This window comes from Anomaloglossus baeobatrachus, unplaced genomic scaffold (assembly GCF_048569485.1).
Source record: "Anomaloglossus baeobatrachus isolate aAnoBae1 unplaced genomic scaffold, aAnoBae1.hap1 Scaffold_336, whole genome shotgun sequence".
Taxonomy (NCBI): domain Eukaryota; kingdom Metazoa; phylum Chordata; class Amphibia; order Anura; family Aromobatidae; genus Anomaloglossus; species Anomaloglossus baeobatrachus.
Window position 1 is genome coordinate 133945 of NW_027442736.1, and position 25492 is coordinate 159436.

At 39.4% G+C, this 25492-nt stretch overlaps 9 non-coding genes across 9 annotated transcripts; all 9 read right to left on the reverse strand.

Annotated features, from left to right (window-relative positions):
- Window positions 1–367: 367 nt before the first annotated feature.
- TRNAV-UAC (transfer RNA valine (anticodon UAC)) lies at window positions 368–440 on the reverse strand. Its single transcript has one exon. It is a non-coding gene; the product is annotated as a tRNA-Val (tRNA).
- A 1771-nt stretch (window positions 441–2211) lies between these two features.
- Window positions 2212–2284, reverse strand: TRNAV-UAC (transfer RNA valine (anticodon UAC)). The gene has a single exon. It is a non-coding gene; the product is annotated as a tRNA-Val (tRNA).
- Window positions 2285–2574: 290 nt separating this feature from the next.
- Window positions 2575–2647, reverse strand: TRNAV-UAC (transfer RNA valine (anticodon UAC)). The gene has a single exon. It is a non-coding gene; the product is annotated as a tRNA-Val (tRNA).
- Window positions 2648–3540: 893 nt separating this feature from the next.
- TRNAI-AAU (transfer RNA isoleucine (anticodon AAU)) lies at window positions 3541–3613 on the reverse strand. Its single transcript has one exon. It is a non-coding gene; the product is annotated as a tRNA-Ile (tRNA).
- Window positions 3614–6386: 2773 nt separating this feature from the next.
- TRNAV-UAC (transfer RNA valine (anticodon UAC)) lies at window positions 6387–6459 on the reverse strand. The gene has a single exon. It is a non-coding gene; the product is annotated as a tRNA-Val (tRNA).
- A 290-nt stretch (window positions 6460–6749) lies between these two features.
- On the reverse strand, window positions 6750–6822 carry TRNAV-UAC (transfer RNA valine (anticodon UAC)). The gene has a single exon. It is a non-coding gene; the product is annotated as a tRNA-Val (tRNA).
- An 893-nt stretch (window positions 6823–7715) lies between these two features.
- TRNAI-AAU (transfer RNA isoleucine (anticodon AAU)) lies at window positions 7716–7788 on the reverse strand. Its single transcript has one exon. It is a non-coding gene; the product is annotated as a tRNA-Ile (tRNA).
- Window positions 7789–14990: 7202 nt separating this feature from the next.
- TRNAV-AAC (transfer RNA valine (anticodon AAC)) lies at window positions 14991–15063 on the reverse strand. The gene has a single exon. It is a non-coding gene; the product is annotated as a tRNA-Val (tRNA).
- A 176-nt stretch (window positions 15064–15239) lies between these two features.
- TRNAV-AAC (transfer RNA valine (anticodon AAC)) lies at window positions 15240–15312 on the reverse strand. The gene has a single exon. It is a non-coding gene; the product is annotated as a tRNA-Val (tRNA).
- Window positions 15313–25492: the final 10180 nt, after the last annotated feature.

Sequence of the window (25492 nt, forward strand, 5' to 3'; positions counted from 1 at the left end):
CAGATTGGTTTCACTGGCGATTGAACCCAGGACCTTCTGCGTGTGAAGCAGACGTGATGACCACTACACTATGAAACCTGTGAAATCCTGCAAAGAAATGGCAATTGAAAACGAGTTTTGACAGCCAGGGGAAAAAATTATTAGTTCTGTTGGTGATGGAAGCCAAAACATCCCATCATTCGGCAACAAAGCCAAGAACTTCATATATTGTAGTTTGATAGGGTATTATTTCAACACCAAGAACAGACTGGTTTTACTGGGGATTAAACCCAGGACCTTCTGCGTGTTAAGCAGACGTGATGACCACTACACTATGAAACCTGTGAAATCCTGTTGATAGCAAATTACTTCAACAGCGAAAATGGATTGGTTTCACTGGGGATTGAACCCAGGACCTTCTGCGTGTAAAGCAGACGTGATGACCACTACACTATGAAACCTGTGAAATCCTGCAAAGCAATGGCAATTGAAAACGAGTTTTGACCGCCAGGGGAAAAAAATTATTAGTTCTGTTGGTGATGGAAGCCAAAACATCCCATCATTCGGCAACAAAGCCAAGAACTTCATATATTGTAGTTTGATAGTGTATTATTTCAACACCAAGAACAGATTGCTTTTACTGGGGATTGAACCAGTGTTAAGCAGATGTGATGACTACTACACTATGAAACCTTCTGGAAAGTCACTGTGTATTGGCAAGCAGAGCAGAATTGTAACTGATGGGGCCTTTTTATTGCTGAAGAAAAGTATTTTTGGTAATGAAACATTTACAATTTTTATTACATATTTTACCAGTTTTATTCCTACAAAGGGAAATTGCTTAAATTGAAGTTTACATTGAATGTGTTACTTTTTTCTACACAGTTTAATCGTTTGCTTTTGTATTTATGGGAACTATAAATTTTGAAACAAACAGGATTGTTATAATATGGGATTATGTTTTCTGCTAAAATGTTCAATAAAAAAGAAACCCAAAATCGTAGTTCTCCTTGTGATAGAAGCCAAAATGTATTGTCATTTGGCAACGAAACCAAGAATTTCATACTTTACAGGTTGAAAGGAAATTACTTCAACACCGAAAACAGATTGGTTTCACTGGGTATTGAACCCAGAACGTTCTGCATATGAAGCAGACTTGATGACCACCACACTTTAAAACCTGTGATTCCTGCAAAGTAATGGCAATTAGAGACGAAATTTGACTGCCAGGAAAAAAAAAAAATTCGTAGTTCCGTTGGTTATGGAAGCTAAAACATCCCGTCATTCGGCAACAAAGCCAAGAACTTCATGTATTGCAGTTGGATAGGGTATTATTTCAACACCAAGAACAGACTGGTTTTACTGGGGATTAAACCCAGGACCTTCTGCGTGTTAAGCAGACGTGATGACCTTCTACGTGTTAAGCAGACATGATGACCACTACACTATGAATCCTGATGAAAAGTTACTGTGTATTGGCTAGCAGAGCAGAATTGTGACTGACAGGGCCTTTTTACTGCTGAAGGAAAGTATTTTTGGTAATGAAACATTTACAATTTTTATTACATATTTTACCAGTTTTATTCCTACAAAGGGATATTGCTTAAATTGAAGTTTACATTGAATGTGTTACTTTTTTCTACACAGTTTAGTCGTTTGCTTTTGTATTTATGGGAACTATATATTTTTAAACAAACATGATTTTTATAATATGGGATTATGTTTTCTGCTAAAATGGACAATAAAAAAGAAACCCAAAATAGTAGTTCTCTTTGTGATGGAAGCCAAAATGTATTGTCATTTGGCAACGAAACCAAGAATTTTATATATTACAGGTTGATAGCAAATTACTTCAACAGCGAAAACAGATTGGTTTTACTGGCGATTGAACCCAGGACCTTCTGCGTGTGAAGCAGACGTGATGACCACTACACTATGAAACCTGTGCAATCCTGCAAAGAAATGGCAATTGAAAACGAGTTTTGACAGCCAGGGGAAAAAATTATTAGTTCTGTTGGTGATGGAAGCCAAAACATCCCATCATTCGGCAACAAAGCCAAGAACTTCATATATTGTAGTTTGATAGGGTATTATTTCAACACCAAGAACAGACTGGTTTTACTGGGGATTAAACCCAGGACCTTCTGCGTGTTAAGCAGACGTGATGACCACTACACTATGAAACCTGTGAAATCCTGTTGATAGCAAATTACTTCAACAGCGAAAATGGATTGGTTTCACTGGGGATTGAACCCAGGACCTTCTGCGTGTAAAGCAGACGTGATGACCACTACACTATGAAACCTGTGAAATCCTGCAAAGCAATGGCAATTGAAAACGAGTTTTGACCGCCAGGGGAAAAAAATTATTAGTTCTGTTGGTGATGGAAGCCAAAACATCCCATCATTCGGCAACAAAGCCAAGAACTTCATATATTGTAGTTTGATAGGGTATTATTTCAACACCAAGAACAGACTGGTTTTACTGGGGATTAAACCCAGGACCTTCTGCGTGTTAAGCAGACGTGATGACCACTACACTATGAAACCTGTGAAATCCTGCTGATAGCAAATTACTTCAACAGCGAAAATGGATTGGTTTCACTGGGGATTGAACCCAGGACCTTCTGCGTGTAAAGCAGACGTGATGACCACTACACTATGAAACCTGTGAAATCCTGCAAAGCAATGGCAATTGAAAACGAGTTTTGACCGCCAGGGGAAAAAAATTATTAGTTCTGTTGGTGATGGAAGCCAAAACATCCCATCATTCGGCAACAAAGCCAAGAACTTCATATATTGTAGTTTGATAGTGTATTATTTCAACACCAAGAACAGATTGCTTTTACTGGGGATTGAACCAGTGTTAAGCAGATGTGATGACTACTACACTATGAAACCTTCTGGAAAGTCACTGTGTATTGGCAAGCAGAGCAGAATTGTAACTGATGGGGCCTTTTTATTGCTGAAGAAAAGTGTTTTTGGTAATGAAACATTTACAATTTTTATTACATATTTTACCAGTTTTATTCCTACAAAGGGATATTGCTTAAATTGAAGATTACATTGAATGTGTTACTTTTTTCTACACAGTTTAATCGTTTGCTTTTGTATTTATGGGAACTATAAATTTTGAAACAAACAGGATTGTTATAATATGGGATTATGTTTTCTGCTAAAATGTTCAATAAAAAAGAAACCCAAAATCGTAGTTCTCCTTGTGATAGAAGCCAAAATGTATAGTCATTTGGCAACGAAACCAAGAATTTCATACTTTACAGGTTGATAGGAAATTACTTCAACACCGAAAACAGATTGGTTTCACTGGGTATTGAACCCAGAACGTTCTGCATATGAAGCAGACTTGATGACCACCACACTTTAAAACCTGTGATTCCTGCAAAGTAATGGCAATTAGAGACGAAATTTGACTGCCAGGAAAAAAAAAAAATTCGTAGTTCTGTTGGTTATGGAAGCTAAAACATCCCGTCATTCGGCAACAAAGCCAAGAACTTCATGTATTGCAGTTGGATAGGGTATTATTTCAACACCAAGAAGAGACTGGTTTCACTGGGGATTGAACCCAGGACCTTCTGCGTATTAAGCAGACGTGATGACCACTTCACTATGAAACCTGTGAAATCCTGCAAAGCAATGGCAATTGGAGATGAGTTTTGACCGCCAGGGAAAAAAAAAATAATTCTTAGTTCTGTTGGTGATGGAAGCCAAAACATCCCATCATTCTGCAACAAAGCCAAGAACTTCATATATTGTAGTTTGATAGGGTATTATTTCAACACCAAGAACAGACTGGTTTTACTGGGGATTAAACCCAGGACTTTCTACGTGTTAAGCAGACATGATGACCACTACACTATGAATCCTGATGAAAAGTTACTGTGTATTGGCTAGCAGAGCAGAATTGTGACTGACAGGGCCTTTTTATTGCTGAAGGAAAGTATTTTTGGTAATGAAACATTTCCAATTTTTATTACATATTTTACAAGTTTTATTCCTACAAAGGGATATTGCTTAAATTGAAGTTTACATTGAATGTGTTACTTTTTTCTACATAGTTTAGTCGTTTGCTTTTGTATTTATGGGAACTATATATTTTAAAACAAACAGGTTTTTTTATAATATGGGATTATGTTTTCTGCTAAAATGTTCAATAAAAAAGAAACCCAAAATCGTAGTTCTCCTTGTGATAGAAGCCAAAATGTATTGTCATTTGGCAACGAAACCAAGAATTTCATACTTTACAGGTTGATAGGAAATTACTTCAACACCGAAAACAGATTGGTTTCACTGGGTATTGAACCCAGAACGTTCTGCATATGAAGCAGACTTGATGACCACCACACTTTAAAACCTGTGATTCCTGCAAAGTAATGGCAATTAGAGACGAAATTTGACTGCCAGGAAAAAAAAAAAATTCGTAGTTCTGTTGGTTATGGAAGCTAAAACATCCCGTCATTCGGCAACAAAGCCAAGAACTTTATGTATTGTAGTTGGATAAAGTATTATTTCAACATCAAGAAGAGACTGGTTTCACTGGGGATTGAACCAAGGACCTTCTGCGTGTTAAGCAGACGTGATAACTACTACACTATGAAACCTGTGAAATCCTGCAAAGCAATGGCAATTGGAGACGAGTTTTGACCGCCAGGGAAAAAAAAAATAAATTCAAAGTTCTGTTGGTGATGTAAGACAAAACATCCTGTTATTCGGCAACAAAGCCAAGAAATTCATATATTGTAGTTGGATAGGGTATTATTTCAACACCAAGAAGAATTTGGTTTTACTGGGGATTAAACCCAGGACTTTCTGCGTGCTAAGCAGACGTGATGACCACTACACTATGAATCTTAATGAAAAGTTACTGTGTATTGGCAAGCAGAGCAGAATTGTAACTGATGGGGCCTTTTTATTGCTGAAGAAAAGTGTTTTTGGTAATGAAACATTTACAATTTTTATTACATATTTTACCAGTTTTATTCCTACAAAGGGATATTGCTTAAATTGAAGTTTACATTGAATGTGTTACTTTTTTCTACACAGTTTAATCGTTTGCTTTTCTATTTATGGGAACTATAAATTTTGAAACAAACAGGATTGTTATAATATGGGATTATGTTTTCTGCTAAAATGTTCAATAAAAAAGAAACCCAAAATCGTAGTTCTCCTTGTGATAGAAGCCAAAATGTATTGTCATTTGGCAACGAAACCAAGAATTTCATACTTTACAGGTTAATAGGAAATTACTTCAACACCGAAAACTGATTGGTTTCACTGGGTATTGAACCCAGAACTTTCTGCATATGAAGTAGACTTGATGACCACCACACTTTAAAACCTGTGATTCCTGAAAAGTAATGGCAATTAGAGACGAAATTTGACTGCCAGGAAAAAAAAAAAATTTGTAGTTCTGTTGGTTATGGAAGCTAAAACATCCCGTCATTCGGCAACAAAGCCAAGAACTTCATGTATTGCAGTTGGATAGGGTATTATTTCAACACCAAGGACAGACTGGTTTTACTGGGGATTAAACCCAGGACCTTCTGCGTGTTAAGCAGACGTGATGACCTTCTACGTGTTAAGCAGACATGATGACCACTACACTATGAATCCGGATGAAAAGTTACTGTGTATTGGCTAGCAGAGCAGAATTGTGACTGACAGGGCCTTTTTATTGCTGAAGGAAAGTATTTTTGGTAATGAAACATTTACAATTTTTATTACATATTTTACCAGTTTTATTCCTATAAAGGGATATTGCTTAAATTGAAGTTTACATTGAATGTGTTACTTTTTTCTACACAGTTTAGTCGTTTGCTTTTGTATTTATGGGAACTATATATTTTTAAACAAACATGATTTTTATAATATGGGATTATGTTTTCTGCTAAAATGGACAATAAAAAAGAAACCCAAAATAGTAGTTCTCTTTGTGATGGAAGCCAAAATGTATTGTCATTTGGCAACGAAACCAAGAATTTTATATATTACAGGTTGATAGCAAATTACTTCAACAGCGAAAACAGATTGGTTTTACTGGCGATTGAACCCAGGACCTTCTGCGTGTGAAGCAGACGTGATGACCACTACACTATGAAACCTGTGCAATCCTGCAAAGAAATGGCAATTGAAAACGAGTTTTGACAGCCAGGGGAAAAAATTATTAGTTCTGTTGGTGATGGAAGCCAAAACATCCCATCATTCGGCAACAAAGCCAAGAACTTCATATATTGTAGTTTGATAGGGTATTATTTCAACACCAAGAACAGACTGGTTTTACTGGGGATTAAACCCAGGACCTTCTGCGTGTTAAGCAGACGTGATGACCACTACACTATGAAACCTGTGAAATCCTGTTGATAGCAAATTACTTCAACAGCGAAAATGGATTGGTTTCACTGGGGATTGAACCCAGGACCTTCTGCGTGTAAAGCAGACGTGATGACCACTACACTATGAAACCTGTGAAATCCTGCAAAGCAATGGCAATTGAAAACGAGTTTTGACCGCCAGGGGAAAAAAATTATTAGTTCTGTTGGTGATGGAAGCCAAAACATCCCATCATTCGGCAACAAAGCCAAGAACTTCATATATTGTAGTTTGATAGGGTATTATTTCAACACCAAGAACAGACTGGTTTTACTGGGGATTAAACCCAGGACCTTCTGCGTGTTAAGCAGACGTGATGACCACTACACTATGAAACCTGTGAAATCCTGCTGATAGCAAATTACTTCAACAGCGAAAATGGATTGGTTTCACTGGGGATTGAACCCAGGACCTTCTGCGTGTAAAGCAGACGTGATGACCACTACACTATGAAACCTGTGAAATCCTGCAAAGCAATGGCAATTGAAAACGAGTTTTGACCGCCAGGGGAAAAAAATTATTAGTTCTGTTGGTGATGGAAGCCAAAACATCCCATCATTCGGCAACAAAGCCAAGAACTTCATATATTGTAGTTTGATAGGGTATTATTTCAACACCAAGAACAGATTGCTTTTACTGGGGATTGAACCAGTGTTAAGCAGATGTGATGACTACTACACTATGAAACCTTCTGGAAAGTCACTGTGTATTGGCAAGCAGAGCAGAATTGTAACTGATGGGGCCTTTTTATTGCTGAAGAAAAGTGTTTTTGGTAATGAAACATTTACAATTTTTATTACATATTTTACCAGTTTTATTCCTACAAAGGGATATTGCTTAAATTGAAGATTACATTGAATGTGTTACTTTTTTCTACACAGTTTAATCGTTTGCTTTTGTATTTATGGGAACTATAAATTTTGAAACAAACAGGATTGTTATAATATGGGATTATGTTTTCTGCTAAAATGTTCAATAAAAAAGAAACCCAAAATCGTAGTTCTCCTTGTGATAGAAGCCAAAATGTATAGTCATTTGGCAACGAAACCAAGAATTTCATACTTTACAGGTTGATAGGAAATTACTTCAACACCGAAAACAGATTGGTTTCACTGGGTATTGAACCCAGAACGTTCTGCATATGAAGCAGACTTGATGACCACCACACTTTAAAACCTGTGATTCCTGCAAAGTAATGGCAATTAGAGACGAAATTTGACTGCCAGGAAAAAAAAAAAATTCGTAGTTCTGTTGGTTATGGAAGCTAAAACATCCCGTCATTCGGCAACAAAGCCAAGAACTTCATGTATTGCAGTTGGATAGGGTATTATTTCAACACCAAGAAGAGACTGGTTTCACTGGGGATTGAACCCAGGACCTTCTGCGTATTAAGCAGACGTGATGACCACTTCACTATGAAACCTGTGAAATCCTGCAAAGCAATGGCAATTGGAGATGAGTTTTGACCGCCAGGGAAAAAAAAAATAATTCTTAGTTCTGTTGGTGATGGAAGCCAAAACATCCCATCATTCTGCAACAAAGCCAAGAACTTCATATATTGTAGTTTGATAGGGTATTATTTCAACACCAAGAACAGACTGGTTTTACTGGGGATTAAACCCAGGACTTTCTACGTGTTAAGCAGTCATGATGACCACTACACTATGAATCCTGATGAAAAGTTACTGTGTATTGGCTAGCAGAGCAGAATTGTGACTGACAGGGCCTTTTTATTGCTGAAGGAAAGTATTTTTGGTAATGAAACATTTCCAATTTTTATTACATATTTTACAAGTTTTATTCCTACAAAGGGATATTGCTTAAATTGAAGTTTACATTGAATGTGTTACTTTTTTCTACATAGTTTAGTCGTTTGCTTTTGTATTTATGGGAACTATATATTTTAAAACAAACAGGTTTTTTTATAATATGGGATTATGTTTTCTGCTAAAATGTTCAATAAAAAAGAAACCCAAAATCGTAGTTCTCCTTGTGATAGAAGCCAAAATGTATTGTCATTTGGCAACGAAACCAAGAATTTCATACTTTACAGGTTGATAGGAAATTACTTCAACACCGAAAACAGATTGGTTTCACTGGGTATTGAATCCAGAACGTTCTGCATATGAAGCAGACTTGATGACCACCACACTTTAAAACCTGTGAAATCCTGCAAAGTAATGGCAATTAGAGACGAGTTTTGACTGCCAGGAAAAAAAAAAAATTCGTAGTTCTGTTGGTTATGGAAGCTAAAACATCCCGTCATTCGGCAACAAAGCCAAGAACTTTATGTATTGTAGTTGGATAAAGTATTATTTCAACATCAAGAACAGACTGGTTTTACTGGGGATTAAACCCAGGACTTTCTGCGTGCTAAGCAGACGTGATGACCACTACACTATGAATCTTAATAAAAAGTTACTGTGTATTGGCTAGCAGAGCAGAATTGTGACTGACGGGGCCTTTTTATTGCTGAAGGAAAGTATTTTTGGTAATGAAACATTTACAATTTTTATTACATATTTTACCAGTTTTATTCCTACAAAGGGATATTGCTTAAATTGTAGTTTACATTGAATGTGTTACTTTTTTCTACACAGTTTAATAATTTGCTTTTGTATTTATGGGAACTATAAATTTTGAAACAAACAGGATTGTTATAATATGGGATTATGTTTTCTGCTAAAATGTTCAATAAAAAAGAAACCCAAAATCGTAGTTCTCCTTGTGATAGAAGCCAAAATGTATTGTCATTTGGCAACGAAACCAAGAATTTCATACTTTACAGGTTGATAGGAAATTACTTCAACACCGAAAACAGATTGGTTTCACTGGCTATTGAACCCAGAACGTTCTGCATATGAAGCAGACTTGATGACCACCACACTTTAAAACCTGTGATTCCTGCAAAGTAATGGCAATTAGAGACAAAATTTGACTGCCAGGAAAAAAAAAAATTCGTAGTTCTGTTGGTTATGGAAGCTAAAACATCCCGTCATTCGGCAACAAAGCTAAGAACTTCATGTATTGCAGTTGGATAGGGTATTATTTCAACACCAAGAACAGACTGGTTTTACTGGGGATTAAACCCAGGGCCTTCTGCGTGTTAAGCAGACGTGATGACCACTACACTATGAAACCTGTGATATCCTGTTGATAGCAAATTACTTCAACAGCGAAAACAGATTGGTTTCACTGGGGATTGAACCCAGGACCTTCTGTGTGTGAAGCAGACGTGATAACCACTACACTATGAAACCTGTGAAATCCTGCAAAGCAATGGCAATTGAAAACGAGTTTTGACCGCCAGGGGAAAAAAATTATTAGTTCTGTTGGTGATGGAAGCCAAAACATCCCATCATTCGGCAACAAAGCCAAGAACTTCATATATTGTAGTTTGATAGGGTATTATTTCAACACCAAGAACAGATTGCTTTTACTGGGGATTGAACCAGTGTTAAGGAGATGTGATGACTACTACACTATGAAACCTTCTGGAAAGTTACTGTGTATTGGCAAGCAGAGCAGAATTGTAACTGATGGGGCCTTTTTATTGCTGAAGAAAAGTGTTTTTGGTAATGAAACATTTACAATTTTTATTACATATTTTACCAGTTTTATTCCTACAAAGGGATATTGCTTAAATTGAAGTTTACATTGAATGTGTTACTTTTTTCTACACAGTTTAATCGTTTGCTTTTGTATTTATGGGAACTATAAATTTTGAAACAAACAGGATTGTTCTAATATGGGATTATGTTTTCTGCTAAAATGTTCAATAAAAAAGAAACCCAAAATCGTAGTTCTCCTTGTGATAGAAGCCAAAATGTATTGTCATTTGGCAACGAAACCAAGAATTTCATACTTTACAGGTTAATAGGAAATTACTTCAACACCGAACACAGATTGGTTTCACAGGGTATTGAACCCAGAACGTTCTGCATATGAAGCAGACTTGATGACCACCACACTTTAAAACCTGTGATTCCTGCAAAGTAATGGCAATTAGAGACGAAATTTAACTGCCAGGAAAAAAAAAAAATTCGTAGTTCTGTTGGTTATGGAAGCTAAAACATCCCGTCATTCGGCAACAAAGCCAAGAACTTCATCTATTGCAGTTGGATAGGGTATTATTTCAACACCAAGAACAGACTGGTTTCACTGGGGATTAAACCCAGGACCTTCTGCGTGTTAAGCAGACGTGATGACCTTCTACGTGTTAAGCAGACATGATGACCACTACACTATGAATCCTGATGAAAAGTTACTGTGTATTGGCTAGCAGAGCAGAATTGTGACTGACAGGGCCTTTTTATTGCTGAAGGAAAGTATTTTTGGTAATGAAACATTTACAATTTTTATTACATATTTTACCAGTTTTATTCCTACAAAGGGATATTGCTTAAATTGAAGTTTACATTGAATGTGTTACTTTTTTCTACACAGTTTAGTCGTTTGCTTTTGTATTTATGGGAACTATATATTTTTAAACAAACAGGATTTTTATAATATGGGATTATGTTTTCTGCTAATATGGACAATAAAAAAGAAACCCAAAATAGTAGTTCTCTTTGTGATGGAAGCCAAAATGTATTGTCATTTGGCAACGAAACCAAGAATTTTATATATTACAGGTTGATAGCAAATTACTTCAACAGCGAAAACAGATTGGTTTCACTGGGGATTGAACCCAGGACCTTCTGCGTGTGAAGCAGATGTGATGACCACCACACTATGAAACCTGTGAAATCCTGCAAAGCAATGGCAATTGAAAACGAGTTTTGACAGCCAGGGGAAAAAAATTATTAGTTCTGTTGGTGTTGGAAGCCAAAACATCCCATCATTCGGCAACAAAGCCAAGAACTTCATATATTGTAGTTTGATAGGGTATTATTTCAACACCAAGAACAGATTGCTTTTACAGATTGGATTGAACCAGTGTTAAGCAGACGTGATGACTACTACACTATGAAACCTTCTGGAAAGTTACTATGTATTGGCAAGCAGAGCAGAATTGTAACTGACGGGGCCTTTTTATTGCTGAAGAAAAGTGTTTTTGGTAATGAAACATTTACAATTTTTATTACATATTTTACCAGTTTTATTCCTACAAAGGGATATTGCTTAAATTGAAGATTACATTGAATGTGTTACTTTTTTCTACACAGTTTAATCGTTTGCTTTTGTATTTATGGGAACTATAAATTTTGAAACAAACAGGATTGTTATAATATGGGATTATGTTTTCTGCTAAAATGTTCAATAAAAAAGAAACGCAAAATCGTAGTTCTCCTTGTGATAGAAGCCAAAATGTATTGTCATTTGGCAACGAAACCAAGAATTTCATACTTTACAGGTTGATAGGAAATTACTTCAACACCGAAAACAGATTGGTTTTACTGGGTATTGAACCCAGAACGTTCTGCATAGGAAGCAGACTTGATGACCACCACACTTTAAAACCTGTGATTCCTGCAAAGTAATGGCAATTAGAGACGAGTTTTGACTGCCAGGAAAAAAAAAATTCGCAGTTCTGTTGGTTATGGAAGCTAAAACATCCCGTCATTCGGCAACAAAGCAGAGAACTTCATATATTGTAGTTTGATAGGGTATTATTTCAACACCAAGAACAGATTGCTTTTACTGGGGATTGAACCATTGTTAAGCAGACGTGATGACTACTACACTATGAAACCTTCTGGAAAGTTACTATGTATTGGCAAGCAGAGCAGAATTGTAACTGACGGGGCCTTTTTATTGCTGAAGAAAAGTGTTTTTGGTAATGAAACATTTACATTTTTTATTACATATTTTACCAGTTTTATTCCTACAAAGGGATATTGCTTAAATTGAAGATTACATTGAATGTGTTACTTTTTTCTACACAGTTTAATCGTTTGCTTTTGTATTTATGGGAACTATAAATTTTGAAACAAACAGGATTGTTATAATATGGGATTATGTTTTCTGCTAAAATGTTCAATAAAAAAGAAACGCAAAATCGTAGTTCTCCTTGTGATAGAAGCCAAAATGTGTTGTCATTTGGCAACGAAACCAAGAATTTCATACTTTACAGGTTGATAGGAAATTACTTCAACACCGAAAACAGATTGGTTTCACTGGGTATTGAACCCAGAACGTTCTGCATATAAAGCAGACTTGATGACCACCACACTTTAAAACCTGTGATTCCTGCAAAGTAATGGCAATTAGAGACGAAATTTGACTGCCAGGAAAAAAAAAATTCGTAGTTGTGTTGGTTATGGAAGCTAAAACATCCCGTCATTCGGCAAAAAAGCCAAGAACTTCATGTATTGCAGTTGGATAGGGTATTATTTCAACACCAAGAAGAGACTGGTTTCACTGGGGATTGAACCCAGGACCTTCTGAGTGTTAAGCAGACGTGATGACCACTACACTATGAAACCTGTGAAATCCTGCAAAGCAATGGCAATTGGAGACGAGTTGTGACCGCCAGGGAAAAAAAAATAAAAATCTTAGTTCTGTTGGTGATGGAAGCCAAAACATCCCATCATTCTGCAACAAAGTCAAGAACTGCATATATTGTAGTTTGATAGGGTATTATTTCAACACCAAGAACAGACTGGTTTTACTGGGGATTAAACACAGGACCTTCTACGTGTTTAGCAGACATGATGACCACTACACTATGATTCCTAATGAAAAGTTACTGTTTATTGGCTAGCAGAGCAGAATTGTGACTGACAGGGCCTTTTTATTGCTGAAGGAAAGTATTTTTGGTAATGAAACATTTCCAATTTTTATTACATATTTTACGAGTTTTATTCCTACAAAGGGATATTGCTTAAATTGAAGTTTACATTGAATGTGTTACTTTTTTCTACATAGTTTAGTCGTTTGCTTTTGTATTTATAAGAACTATATATTTTAAAACAAACAGGTTTTTTTATAATATGGGATTATGTTTTCTGCTAAAATGTTCAATAAAAAAGAAACCCAAAATCGTAGTTCTCCTTGTGATAGAAGCCAAAATGTATTGTCATTTGGCAACGAAACCAAGAATTTCATACTTTACAGGTTGATAGGAAATTACTTCAACACCGAAAACAGATTGGTTTAACTGGGTATTGAATCCAGAACGTTCTGCATATGAAGCAGACTTGATGACCACCACACTTTAAAACCTGTGAAATCCTGCAAAGTAATGGCAATTAGAGACGAGTTTTGACTGCCAGGAAAAAAAAAAAAATTCGTAGTTCTGTTGGTTATGGAAGCTAAAACATCCCGTCATTCGGCAACAAAGCCAAGAACTTCATGTATTGTAGTTGGATAAAGTATTATTTCAACACCAAGAACAGACTGGTTTTACTGGGGATTAAACCCAGGACTTTCTGCGTGTTAAGCAGACGTGATGACCACTACACTATGAATCTTAATGAAAAGTTACTGTGTATTGGCTAGCAGAGCAGAATTGTGACTGACGGGGCCTTTTTATTGCTGAAGGAAAGTATTTTTGGTAATGAAACATTTACAATTTTTATTACATATTTTACCAGTTTTATTCCTACAAAGGGATATTGCTTAAATTGAAGTTTACATTGAATGTGTTACTTTTTTCTACACAGTTTAATCGTTTGCTTTTGTATTTATGGGAACTATAAATTTTGAAACAAACAGGATTGTTATAATATGGGATTATGTTTCTGCTAAAATGTTCAATAAAAAAGAAACCCAAAATCGTAGTTCTCCTTGTGATAGAAGCCAAAATGTATTGTCATTTGGCAACGAAACCAAGAATTTCATACTTTACAGGTTGATGATGTTGGTGATGGAAGCCAAAACATCCTATCATTCGGCAACAAAGCCAAGAACTTCATATATTGTAGTTTGATAGGGTATTATTTCAACACCAAGAACAGATTGCTTTTACTGGGGATTGAACCAGTGTTAAGCAGACGTGATGGCTACTACACTATGAAACCTTCTGGAAAGTTACTGTGTATTGGCAAGCAGAGCAGAATTGTAACTGATGGGGCTTTTTTATTGCTGAAGAAAAGTGTTTTTGGTAATGAAACATTTACAATTTTTATTACATATTTTACCAGTTTTATTCCTACAAAGGGATATTGCTTAAATTGAAGTTTACATTGAATGTGTTACTTTTTTCTACACAGTTTAATCGTTTGCTTTTGTATTTATGGGAACTATAAATTTTGAAACAAACAGGATTGTTATAATATGGGATTATGTTTTCTGCTAAAATGTTCAATAAAAAAGAAACGCAAAATCGTAGTTCTCCTTGTGATAGAAGCCAAAATGTATTGTCATTTGGCAACGAAACCAAGAATTTCATACTTTACAGGTTGATAGGAAATTACTTCAACACCGAAAACAGATTGGTTTCACTGGGTATTGAACCCAGAACGTTCTGCATATGAAACAGACTTGATGACCACCACACTTTAAAACCTGTGATTCCTGCAAAGTAATGGCAATTAGAGACGAAATTTGACTGCCGGGAAAAAAAAAAAATTCGTAGTTCCGTTGGTTATGGAAGCTAAAACATCCCGTCATTCGGCAACAAAGCCAAGAAATTCATGTATTGCAGTTGGATAGGGTATTATTTCAACACCAAGAAGAGACTGGTTTCACTGGGGATTGAACCCAGGACCTTCTGCGTGTTAAGCAGACGTGATAACCACTACACTATGAAACCTGTGAAATCCTGCAAAGCAATGGCAATTGGAGACGAGTTTTGACCGCTAGGGAAAAAAAAAAAAATTCAAAGTTCTGTTGGTGATGGAAGACAAAACATCCTGTTATTCGGCAACAAAGCCAAGAAATTCATATATTGTAGTTGGATAGGGTATTATTTCAACACCAAGAAGAGATTGGTTTCACTGGGGATTGAACCCAGGACCTTCTGCGTGTTAAGCAGACGTGATGACCACTACACTATGAAACCTGACGAAACTTTACTGTGTATTGGCTAGCAGAGCAGAATTGTGACTGACGGGGCCTTTTTATTGCTGAAGAAAAGTGTTTTTGGTAATGAAACATTTACAATTTTTATTACATATTTTACCAGTTTTATTCCTACAAAGGGATATTGCTTAAATTGAAGTTTACATTGAATGTGTTACTTTTTTCTACACAGTTTAGTCGTTTGCTTTCGTATTTATGGGAACTATATATTTTTAAACAAACAGGATTGTTATAATATGGGATTATGTTTTCTGCTAACATGTTCAATAAAAAAGAAACCCAAAATAGTAGTTCTCTTGGTGATGGAAGCCAAAATGTATTGTCATTTGGCAACGAAACCAAGAATTTCATATATTACAAGTCGATAGGAAATTGCTTCAACACCGAAAACAGATTGGTTTCACTGGGGATTGAACCCAGGATCTTCTGTGTAAAGCAGACGAGATGACCGTTACACTATGAAACCTGTGAAATCCTGCAAAGTGATAGCAATTGGAGACGAGTTTTGACCGCCAGGGGAAAAAAAAAATTCGTATCTCTGTTGATGATGGAAGCCAAAACATCCCGTCATTCGGCAACAAAGCCAAGAACTTCATATATTGCAGGTTGATAGGGTTTTATTTCAATCAGTAATTTATATCAGCTCACCGCTCACCGTGTGTAGGCTCACTCCTGGTTGTCCCCTGGAGCACGGACAGGCACTGCCACAGCCTAGTATTGCAGATAAAAAAGAAGGGATGTCCAGCTCTTCAGGCAGAGAAACCAAGGTCTTTAATTCATCATGCAGATACAACGAAATACATGGCCAGCACTACGCGTTTTACGTGTAAAACTCACCCTTAATCATGATGCTGGAAAGGAGGCGCTACAGAGTTTATATACAATTGTCAAAGCAGGTGTTTAGAACACTTGAGCACCATACACATTTTAAGTGAGGCTTCCATAATGATTATAATATAATACAAACAAGATTTTTTTTAGATTTTTTGGATTTTCTTAAAAATATCTGGACTAAATATAGATATATTACAGCATACTGGTTATGGTGCGCCAATATACAGTGCAAATATGCATACTTGAAAATACACGCACATATTAGTACATAAATATACATAAACATGCACAATTACAATGACACCTATAAACCTGCACATGGAAATAATTGTTTTTTTCTGTGATTTTTCCCTTTTTATTTTAATTATTTAATAGTGACACCTTATATAAGATTTAATTCAAAAACAAAATGTTCTTTAAATTGAATGATGTCCTACATTTATGTGCAGTTGGTAATCATGCTTTTGTTGAATATATTTCTGAATATAAAACTACCCATTTCTATGTAGCTCATCTATAATACTGGATTCGTATTGAGAAAAAAAATTATCAGTTCTTAAAATTTTAATAATTTATTTGGTGATTTTTTTGATGATTTTTTGGCTGTGTCTGCCTAGATATAATACAAAGTACAATTAATAGTAAGCAAAGGTTGTTGAGATTGTATTTTAAATTGCAGCCATTCATGTCAAGCTGTTATCTGTGATAATTATTGCTTTTGTTTAACTCAGTGTGTGGAAAATCGGCCGTACACCTCCACGGCAAACTATAAGATTAGCACTAACAGATCAAAGCCGCAAGTTGTAATCAGTGCCATTAAGACTGTAGCACGATCATCCATAAACTTCACATGGGAGAACTTCTGTTGTGAACACTGGGAGATAAGCCCCAAGCCTTTTTCTAGGGACATGAACACACCCTACTACCAATAGGATCATTGTGAATAACACGATCGCAGGTAGTATCAAGCAGACTTAAAAGTTCCACATTGCAGAAGCAGACCTACATGTTGCAAATGTTCGTTTATTAACAGTAGCTGACAGTAGTTGAGCTTGGATCGCGGTTCTCCAGTTCGCGGTTCGAGTGATTTTGGGGGGTGTTCTAGAACGAAATAAAACTCGAGCTTTTTGCTAAAGTTCGATAGTTCTAGTTACGTTCGAGAGCGGTTCTAGCAGCAAAAAGCAGGGCTTTTTGCAGCTAGTGTGCAGGAGCCATCGCTGGCAGCCTGCCAGAAGCTGGTAACCAAGATAAACATCGGGTATCCAAGCAAAGCGCTTTGGTTAGTAACCCGATATTTATCCTAGTTACGTGTGCACCCTCCTGCACGCGGCCTGTACACACACACACACACACACACACACTCACACTCACCTGTCCCCAGCCAAGCAGTCCACAACACTGACGTCCTCAGTGCCATATGACCCTGCTAGGCTCCACCCACTTCGCACTCCGCCGCCAGCACACATGGCTCCGCCCACCTGGCACTCTGCACACATGGTCCTGCTAGGCTTTGCCCAACTGACAATCTGCACACATGGTCCCGCTAGGCTCCGCCCACCTGGCACTATGCACACATGGCTCTGCTAGGCTCCGTCCATCTGGCACTTTGCACACATTACCCTGCTTGGCTCCGCCCACCTGTCACTCTGCACACATGGTCCCGCTAGGCTCCGCCCATCTGGCACTCTGCACACATGGTCCCGCTAGGCTCCGCCCACCTGGCACTCTGCACACATGGTCCCGCTAGGCTCCGCCCACCTGGCCCTCTGCACACATGGTCCCGCTAGGCTCCGCCCACCTGGCACTCTGCACACATTGCTCCGCTAGGCTCCGCCACCTGGAACTCTGCACACATGGTCCCGCTAGGCTCCGCCCACCTGGCACTCTGCTCACATGGTCCCGCTAGGCTCCGCCCACCTGGCACTCTGCACACATTACCCCGCTAGGCTCCGCTCACCTGGCACTCTGCACACATGGTCCCGCTCGGCTTACCTGCGGTGATGAAGTCCCGACCTCAGCGCTGTCACTGTCCTCCATAGCCGCCGCTTGTCACATCACCTTCTCTCACTTCCGACCCGAGACTGACTAGCGGTGATGTCACGAGCCGCTCGTGATACTTGGCTGTGAAGATGATTGAAGTCAGTGTGCAGGAGATCAGCGCAGGTAATGTACCTCGCTGACAGCAGCACTTGTCATCCCCTGCAATGACCTGGGCTGACCTATTGATGTTAGCTCAGGTCACTGCACTGCTCTCCCAGCCAATGGGGAACATCCTGCTCTTCATTGACTGGGACAGTGTGGATCGTCATGGGAACCCCTTGGATTACACTAGACCTGGATTTGTTTTTCTATCTAATAAATTGGTTAAAGAGGGAATGTTTTGGGGACTGTTTTTTCAAATAAAAATGTGTTTGTCGTCTATTTTTTTTTATTACTGACCGGGTTGGTGATGTCGGGTGTCTGATAGACGCCTGACCTCACCAACCCCAGGGCTTGGTGCCAGGTGACATTACACATCTGGTATTAGCCCCATATATTACCCCGTTTGCCACCGCACCAGGGCACGGGATGAGCTGGGGCGAAGCACCAGAATTGGCGCATCTAATGGATGCGCCACTTCTGGGGCGGCTGCGGCCTGCTACTTTTAGGCTAGTGAGAGTCCAATAACCATGGACCTCCCTAGTCTGAGAATATCAGACCCCAGCTGTTTGCTTTACCTTGGCTGGTGATGCAATTTTGGGGGGACCCCTACGTGTTTTTTTTTTTTTAATTATTTATTTAATTTAAAATAACAGCGTGGGGTGCCTCAGTTTTGGATTACCAGCCAAGGTGAAGCTGCCAGCTGTGGTCTGCAGGCTGCAGCCGTCTGCTTTACCCTAGTTGGCTACAAAAATAGGGGGAACCCTACGTCATTTTTTTTTTCATTTTTTTGGCTAAATACAAAGCTAAGCACCCCTTAGTGCCACATGAAAGGCACCAAAGGGTGCAAAATTACAAAATGCAGGAGAGTGGGACATTATGTGTCTTTCTGCCATTATAATGACAGAAAAGACCGATATAAAGTGTACAAGCACTGTATAATCACCAGAGCGCTCTACGCTGTGAAAAGCAGTAGAAAATGGCACTGGAGTGAACATGTGACCGCTTCATGTAGGTTGAAGCTATTTATCCTGGGTAAATTTATGTATTTTCCCTCCATCAGTTTTTTTGTAGTACGCAAAAAAAACAGAAGGCACACGGATGACAAACAGATGACATACGGACCGTCTACGGAACGGAAACGGATGCCACACGGATGCACCCGTGAAAAAAACGGACAGTTTTTTGCAGACCGCAAAAATGGATCGGTCGTGTTAATGTAGCCTTATTCTGATCTGCCGTTTATAAACAGCAGGCAGAAATAAGTGAATAGCGCCCCCCAGCGTCAGAAAATCTCCGGGGTTTCAGGCGTAGCTGAGACCCTGGAGATCCTGATTCAGGACGGTTTTTCCGGTCCCCGCTCACGTGATCACAGGTATACACCGTACACTGATGATCACGTTACAGTAAATGACAGTGTCGGTAAAAAATTATTTATCTCCCATCTGGCATGAACAAACATGATAAATCTCCTACCCGGTCCCCTCCGGTCCCCCGGTGTCGCCAAAGTGCCCCCCCTGATGCCCTCCCAGAAATCCAAGATGGCCGCGCGCACAGCAGCGCGCCGGCCGCATTCACCCTACTCTTCTGATTTCTGTCACATGTGCCATGACACATGCGACAGAAAACTCCTCCCCAGGCCCTGCCAGGTCACCCCCTATAACCCCACCGGTGTTCCCCGGTGTCCCACGGTACCTGTGCAGTGTTGATCCCCCGCGGCCCTCTCCTTCACAATAGACGCTGCCGCATGCACAGAGCGGCTGTCAGCTCAAGTTCCTGTGTTCAGACACAGTGAGTGGTAGTTATGCATCTGTAAGCTAAATGGGTGGCATGGTGGCTCAGTGGTTAGCACTGCAGTCTTGCAGCACTGAAGTACTGGGTTCAATTCTCACCAACAACACCATCTGCAAGGAGTTTGTATGTTCTTCCTGTGTTTGTGTGGGTTTCCTCTGGGTACTCTGGTTTCCTCCCACACTCCAAAGACATACAGATAGGGAATTTAGATTGTGAGCCCCAATGGGGACAGTGTTCCCAATGTATGCAAAGTGCAATGGAATTAATAGCAATGAATAAATTATTATTATTACTGCAATGCACTGTTCATGAGGTAAGGAACATAGTTGATCAGGAGAGCTATATACTACATTTCCAAATGGAGGCATTTGATTTTATAGTTGCCCTGCTGAACGACTACCAAACATGGGAGTCCGTTATACGCCACAAGAAAACACATCTAAATAACGAGCTCTGTTGTTTAGTATTCATTCAGCTGGATAACTGGACTTAAAGGGGTATTCCATCTCCAAGATCCTATCCCCAATATATAGTAGGTGGAATAGCAATAATATCAGCAAATACCAAGATTTGGAAATGTAGAATAGTTCTCCTGATTAGGCATGCCCTTACCTCATGAGCAGGGCATTGCAGCTTTGGTAGCAACCGTTACGACATGGACTCTGCTGCTGTGGACCCAGTGAGAGTGGGTGCAGATTCATTGCACCCACACTCTTCACATAGAGGGTCTGCACTCCTAGAAAATGGGGGATACGTTCCCGTTTTTTCCTTACAATAAATTTGTGAAAGAGGGAATGTTTTGAGGAGTTTTTTTTCAAATACATTTTTTTTTTTTATTTTTTTTGTTAGTACTGACAGTTTGTGATGTCAGGTATCTGACAGACGCCATGACATCACAAACTGCTGGGCTTGATGTCAGGTGACTTTACAACTAGTATCAACCCCATTTATTACCCCGTTTGCCACTGCACCAGGGCACGGGATGAGCTGTGGTGAAGCGCCAGGATTGGCGCATCTAGTGGATGTGCCACGTCTAGGGTGCCTGTGGCCTGCTATTTTTAGGCTGTGAAGGCCGAATAACTATGGACCTTCCCACCCTGAGAATACCAGACCACAGCTGTCCGCTTTACCTTGGCTGGTGATCCAATTTGGGGGGGGACCCTACTTTTTTTTTGTAATTATTATTATTTATAAAATAATTATAAAAAAAGAGCCTGGGGTGACCTCCACATTGGATCTCCAACCACGGTAAAGCTGCCTGCTGTGGTTTTCAGGCTACAGCCGTCTGCTTTACCCTAGCTGGCTATCAAAAATGGGGGGACCCAACATCATTTTTTTTTAACTATTTTTTAAATAAAAAAAATTAATGGGCTTCCCTGTATTTTGATTGCCAACCAAGGTAAAGCCAGGCAGATGGAGGTCTCAACCCATAGCAGTCTGATTTATCTGCACTGAGAATCAAAAATACCGCGGAGCGCTACGTCATTTTTTTAAAGATTTGTTTTTACAGCACTGTCATGTCAGGCAATCAAAATACAAGGAAACCCTTTTTGTTTTTAGTTATTTAAATAAATAATTAAAAAAATATATATGGGCTCCTGCTGCATATTTTGTATTGCTAGCTAAGGGTAATCCAAGCAGCTACTGGCTGCTAACCCCCACTGCTTGGTGTTACCTTCACTGGCAATGGAAAATCCAGGGAAGCATTTTTTTATTTTTTTTTGCCAAAAAACTACAAAAAAATGACGTGGGCTTCGCCATATTTTTGTATGCTAGCCAGGTACAGCAGGCAGGTACGGGCTGCCCGTAACCCCCAGCTACCTATTTGTACCCGGCTGGGAACTAAAAATATAGGGAAGCCCTTTTTTAATTAATTTATGAATTTTATGAAATAATTAAAAAAAAAACAAAAAAACAACGTGGGCTTCGCCCCATTTTTGTGTCCAGCCAGGTACAACAAGGCAGCTGGGGATTGGAATCCACAGCACAGGTTAGCCCGAGGTTTCTGGGCCCCTCTGCTGCGAATTGCAGTCCGCAGCTGCCCCAGAAAATGGCGCTCTCATAGAAGCACCATTATCTGGCGCTGTATCCAACTCTTCCAACAGCCCTGGAGCCAGGTGGCTTGTTGGGTAATCATGAGTTAATACTGGCTTTGTTTTACTAGCCAGTATTAAGCCAGAGATTCTTAATGTCAGGCACGTTTGACCTGGCCATTAAGAATCTCCAATAAAGGGTTAAAAAAAACACCACACAGAAAAAAAATACTTTAATAGAAATAAATACACAGACACATTAGAGACTCCATCTTTATTACCCCTTGTCAGCCCTCCACGATCCTTCTCTTATGTCTTCTTTCTCCTTCAACACATGCAGCTCTGTCTGCTCCATCAAACAGCACAGCTGCATGGGGGAAGACGCTTTGCTCCGTGCAGAAATCACTCTGTGAGAGTGACCACAGGCTCCCGGCTGTAAGCGGTGGCACGGGTTGCCATAGCAACGCTGCTCCGATCACGTGATTCCGGTGCCGCTGCGTGCTGGTAGCGGGACGTCCCCGTCACTGCTACCAAGCGCATTGCTATGGCAACGGTGATCTCCGTGATTGACCGGCTGTGTCAGCCGGTCAGGAGCCGGCTTCTGCGGACGCTGGTAACTACGGTAAACATCGGGTAAGCAAGAAGCCCTTTCCTTGGTTACCCGATGTTTACCGTAGTTACCAGCATCCGCTGCTCTCACGCTGCCAGTGCCAGCCCCCTGCATACATAACCAGACTACACATCGGGTTAAATTAACCCGATGTGTACTCTGGTTAGGAGTGCAGGAAGCCAGCGCTAAGCGGTGTGCGCTGGTAACCAAGGTAAATATCGGGTTGGTTACCCGATATTTACCTTTGTTACCAAGTGCAGCATCGCTTCCACGCGTCGCTGCTGGCTGGGGGCTGTGGTCACTGGTTTCTGGTGAGATCTGCCTGTGTGACAGCTCACCAGCAACCCGTGTAGCGACGCTCCAGCGATCCCTGCCAGGCCAGGTTGCTGGTGGGATCGCTGGAGCTTCGCTTAGTGTGACGGTACCTTAAGGGAACGTGGAAGCAGAGCGGGGAGTCGAGCTAGAGCACCCTGTAACAGATATGCAATGACAGGTTCTACATGACGCGTCATAGTCATGTGACCAGTCTGTAGCCAATGAGATAACAGGCACCTGACTGGTCACATGGCTATTTTTCACGTCATGATAGGTCCTGCATCACTGCTGGCAGTGCTGGTTACCGGGAGGATTCAGCGATCATCGGATGGAATAGCGGCAGGAGACAGAGTGCAGGAGGGATCGCGGGAACCGGTAAGTGTTATGGCAATGTTTATTAACTGTATGTGTACATTTATAATGTGTTTTTATGTGTTTGTGATTGCCTCCTATTGTTCCCCATGCGGTTCGAGTTCGGTTCGTCGAACGTTCGCCGAACTCGAACGAGACCTTCGTTCGGCGAACCGAACTCGAGCCGAACCACGCCCGGTTCGCTTATCTCTAATTAACAGTCATTATGAAGTCACAGTATCCACACATTATCCACACACGGAGTCAAAGTTAACAACAATGGTAACTGGCAGTTAATTTATATATTGTGGAAAATTATATGGGCCACAATATGGTGGCAAGGGAGACTTATTTAATATATATTTTTTAATAATGAATCATGAGGTCTCTGCAAAGATTTATTTGATGATTTTTGGCTGTGTCTGCCTAGATGTAGTACAAAGTACAAGGATTGTTGAGATTATAATTTAAATTGTGACTATTCATGTCAAACTGTTATCTATGGTATAATTAATGCTTTTGTTATGCTCAGTGTGTGGAAAATCAGCCACACACCTCCACGGCAAGCTGTCAGATTAACACTATCAGATGAAAACCGCATGTTGTAATCAGTGCCATTAAATCAGTAGCTGGATCATTCATAAACTTCACATAGGAAAACCTCTGTTGTGAACACTGGGATACCAGCCCCAAGCTTTTTTTTTAGGGACGTGAACACACCCTGCTAACAATAGGATCATTGTGAATCACACGATCGCAGATAGTATAAGGCTATGTGCCCACGCTAGAATGTCCCTGCGGATTTTTCTGCCTGAAAATCCGCGACTTTCGCGGCAAATCCGCACCCGCGGATTTTCCGCGAATTTACTGCGGATTTACCGCGGATTTGCCGCGGATTTTGATGCGGATTTCATTTTTTTTTTCCCCCATTCAAAACCAAAAATCCGGATTAAATCTGCACCAAACAATTGACATGCTGCAGATTTTTCCGGATCAAAATCCGCGGCAAATTTGCAGCGGAAAAATCCGCAGCATGGACACAGCATTTCCAAAATGCCATTGAAATGGCTTGGAAGTGCCACTGCTGCAGATTTTCGGGAAATCCGCGGCAAATCCGCGGCAAAATCCGCGCAAAATCCGCGGTAAATCCGCAGCATGGGCACATAGCCTAAAGCAAACTTGAAAGTTCACCATTACAGAAGCAGACCTACGTGTTGCAAATGTTCGTTTACTACTAGACATTATAAAATCAAATTATCCACACACTGAGTGAAGATTGATAACAATGGTAACTGGCACTCGATTTATACATTGTGGAAAATTCTATAAGCCACAATATGATGGCAAAAGAGACTTATTTAATATATATTTTTTAATAGTAAATCATGAGGTCTCTGCGGAGATTCAGACCATGAGGGAAAGTAGTTCCTAGTCTGAATATCCACCAGACCTCTCTTTTACGTAAAAATGTTTCTAAGTTACCCCCTCTATAAGACTTCTGTATTTTTTCTATGCCATATACTCGTAGGGTGTCAAATTGTCCATTGTGTTTATTAATGAAGTGTTTTGATAATTGGGAGGTGCCTCTGGAAGTTTTTTTGTGTTTTATGTCGTACAGATGTTCCTTAATGCGTATATGCAGTTCCCGTTTAGTACTACCTATATATTTTAATTTGCAGATTGTGCATTCTGCCAAGTAGATAATATATGTACTTTTACAGTTTATAAAGGTTTTAATTGCATAGCTACTACTGGCATTATTATTATCAAAGGATGTGATTTTTTTAGAAGTTAATGGACATAATCTGCAATGTTTCCTGGCACATTGGTAGAAACCCTTTAAGGATAACCAGTTAGTGCCTATAAAGTTCGATTTCTTACTGATAATGTCACTTGGGGATAATTTGTCACCTAGAGAGGTTGATCGTTTAGCAACCACTCTACAGTTGTTATCGAGAATTTTTTTCAGAACTCTGTCTGTTTTTAATGTATTTAAATTACGATAAAAGATTTTACGTATATCATTAAATTGGTTGCTGTATTGTAATGCAAGGGTAATGACTGAATTAATGGTAGATCGATTC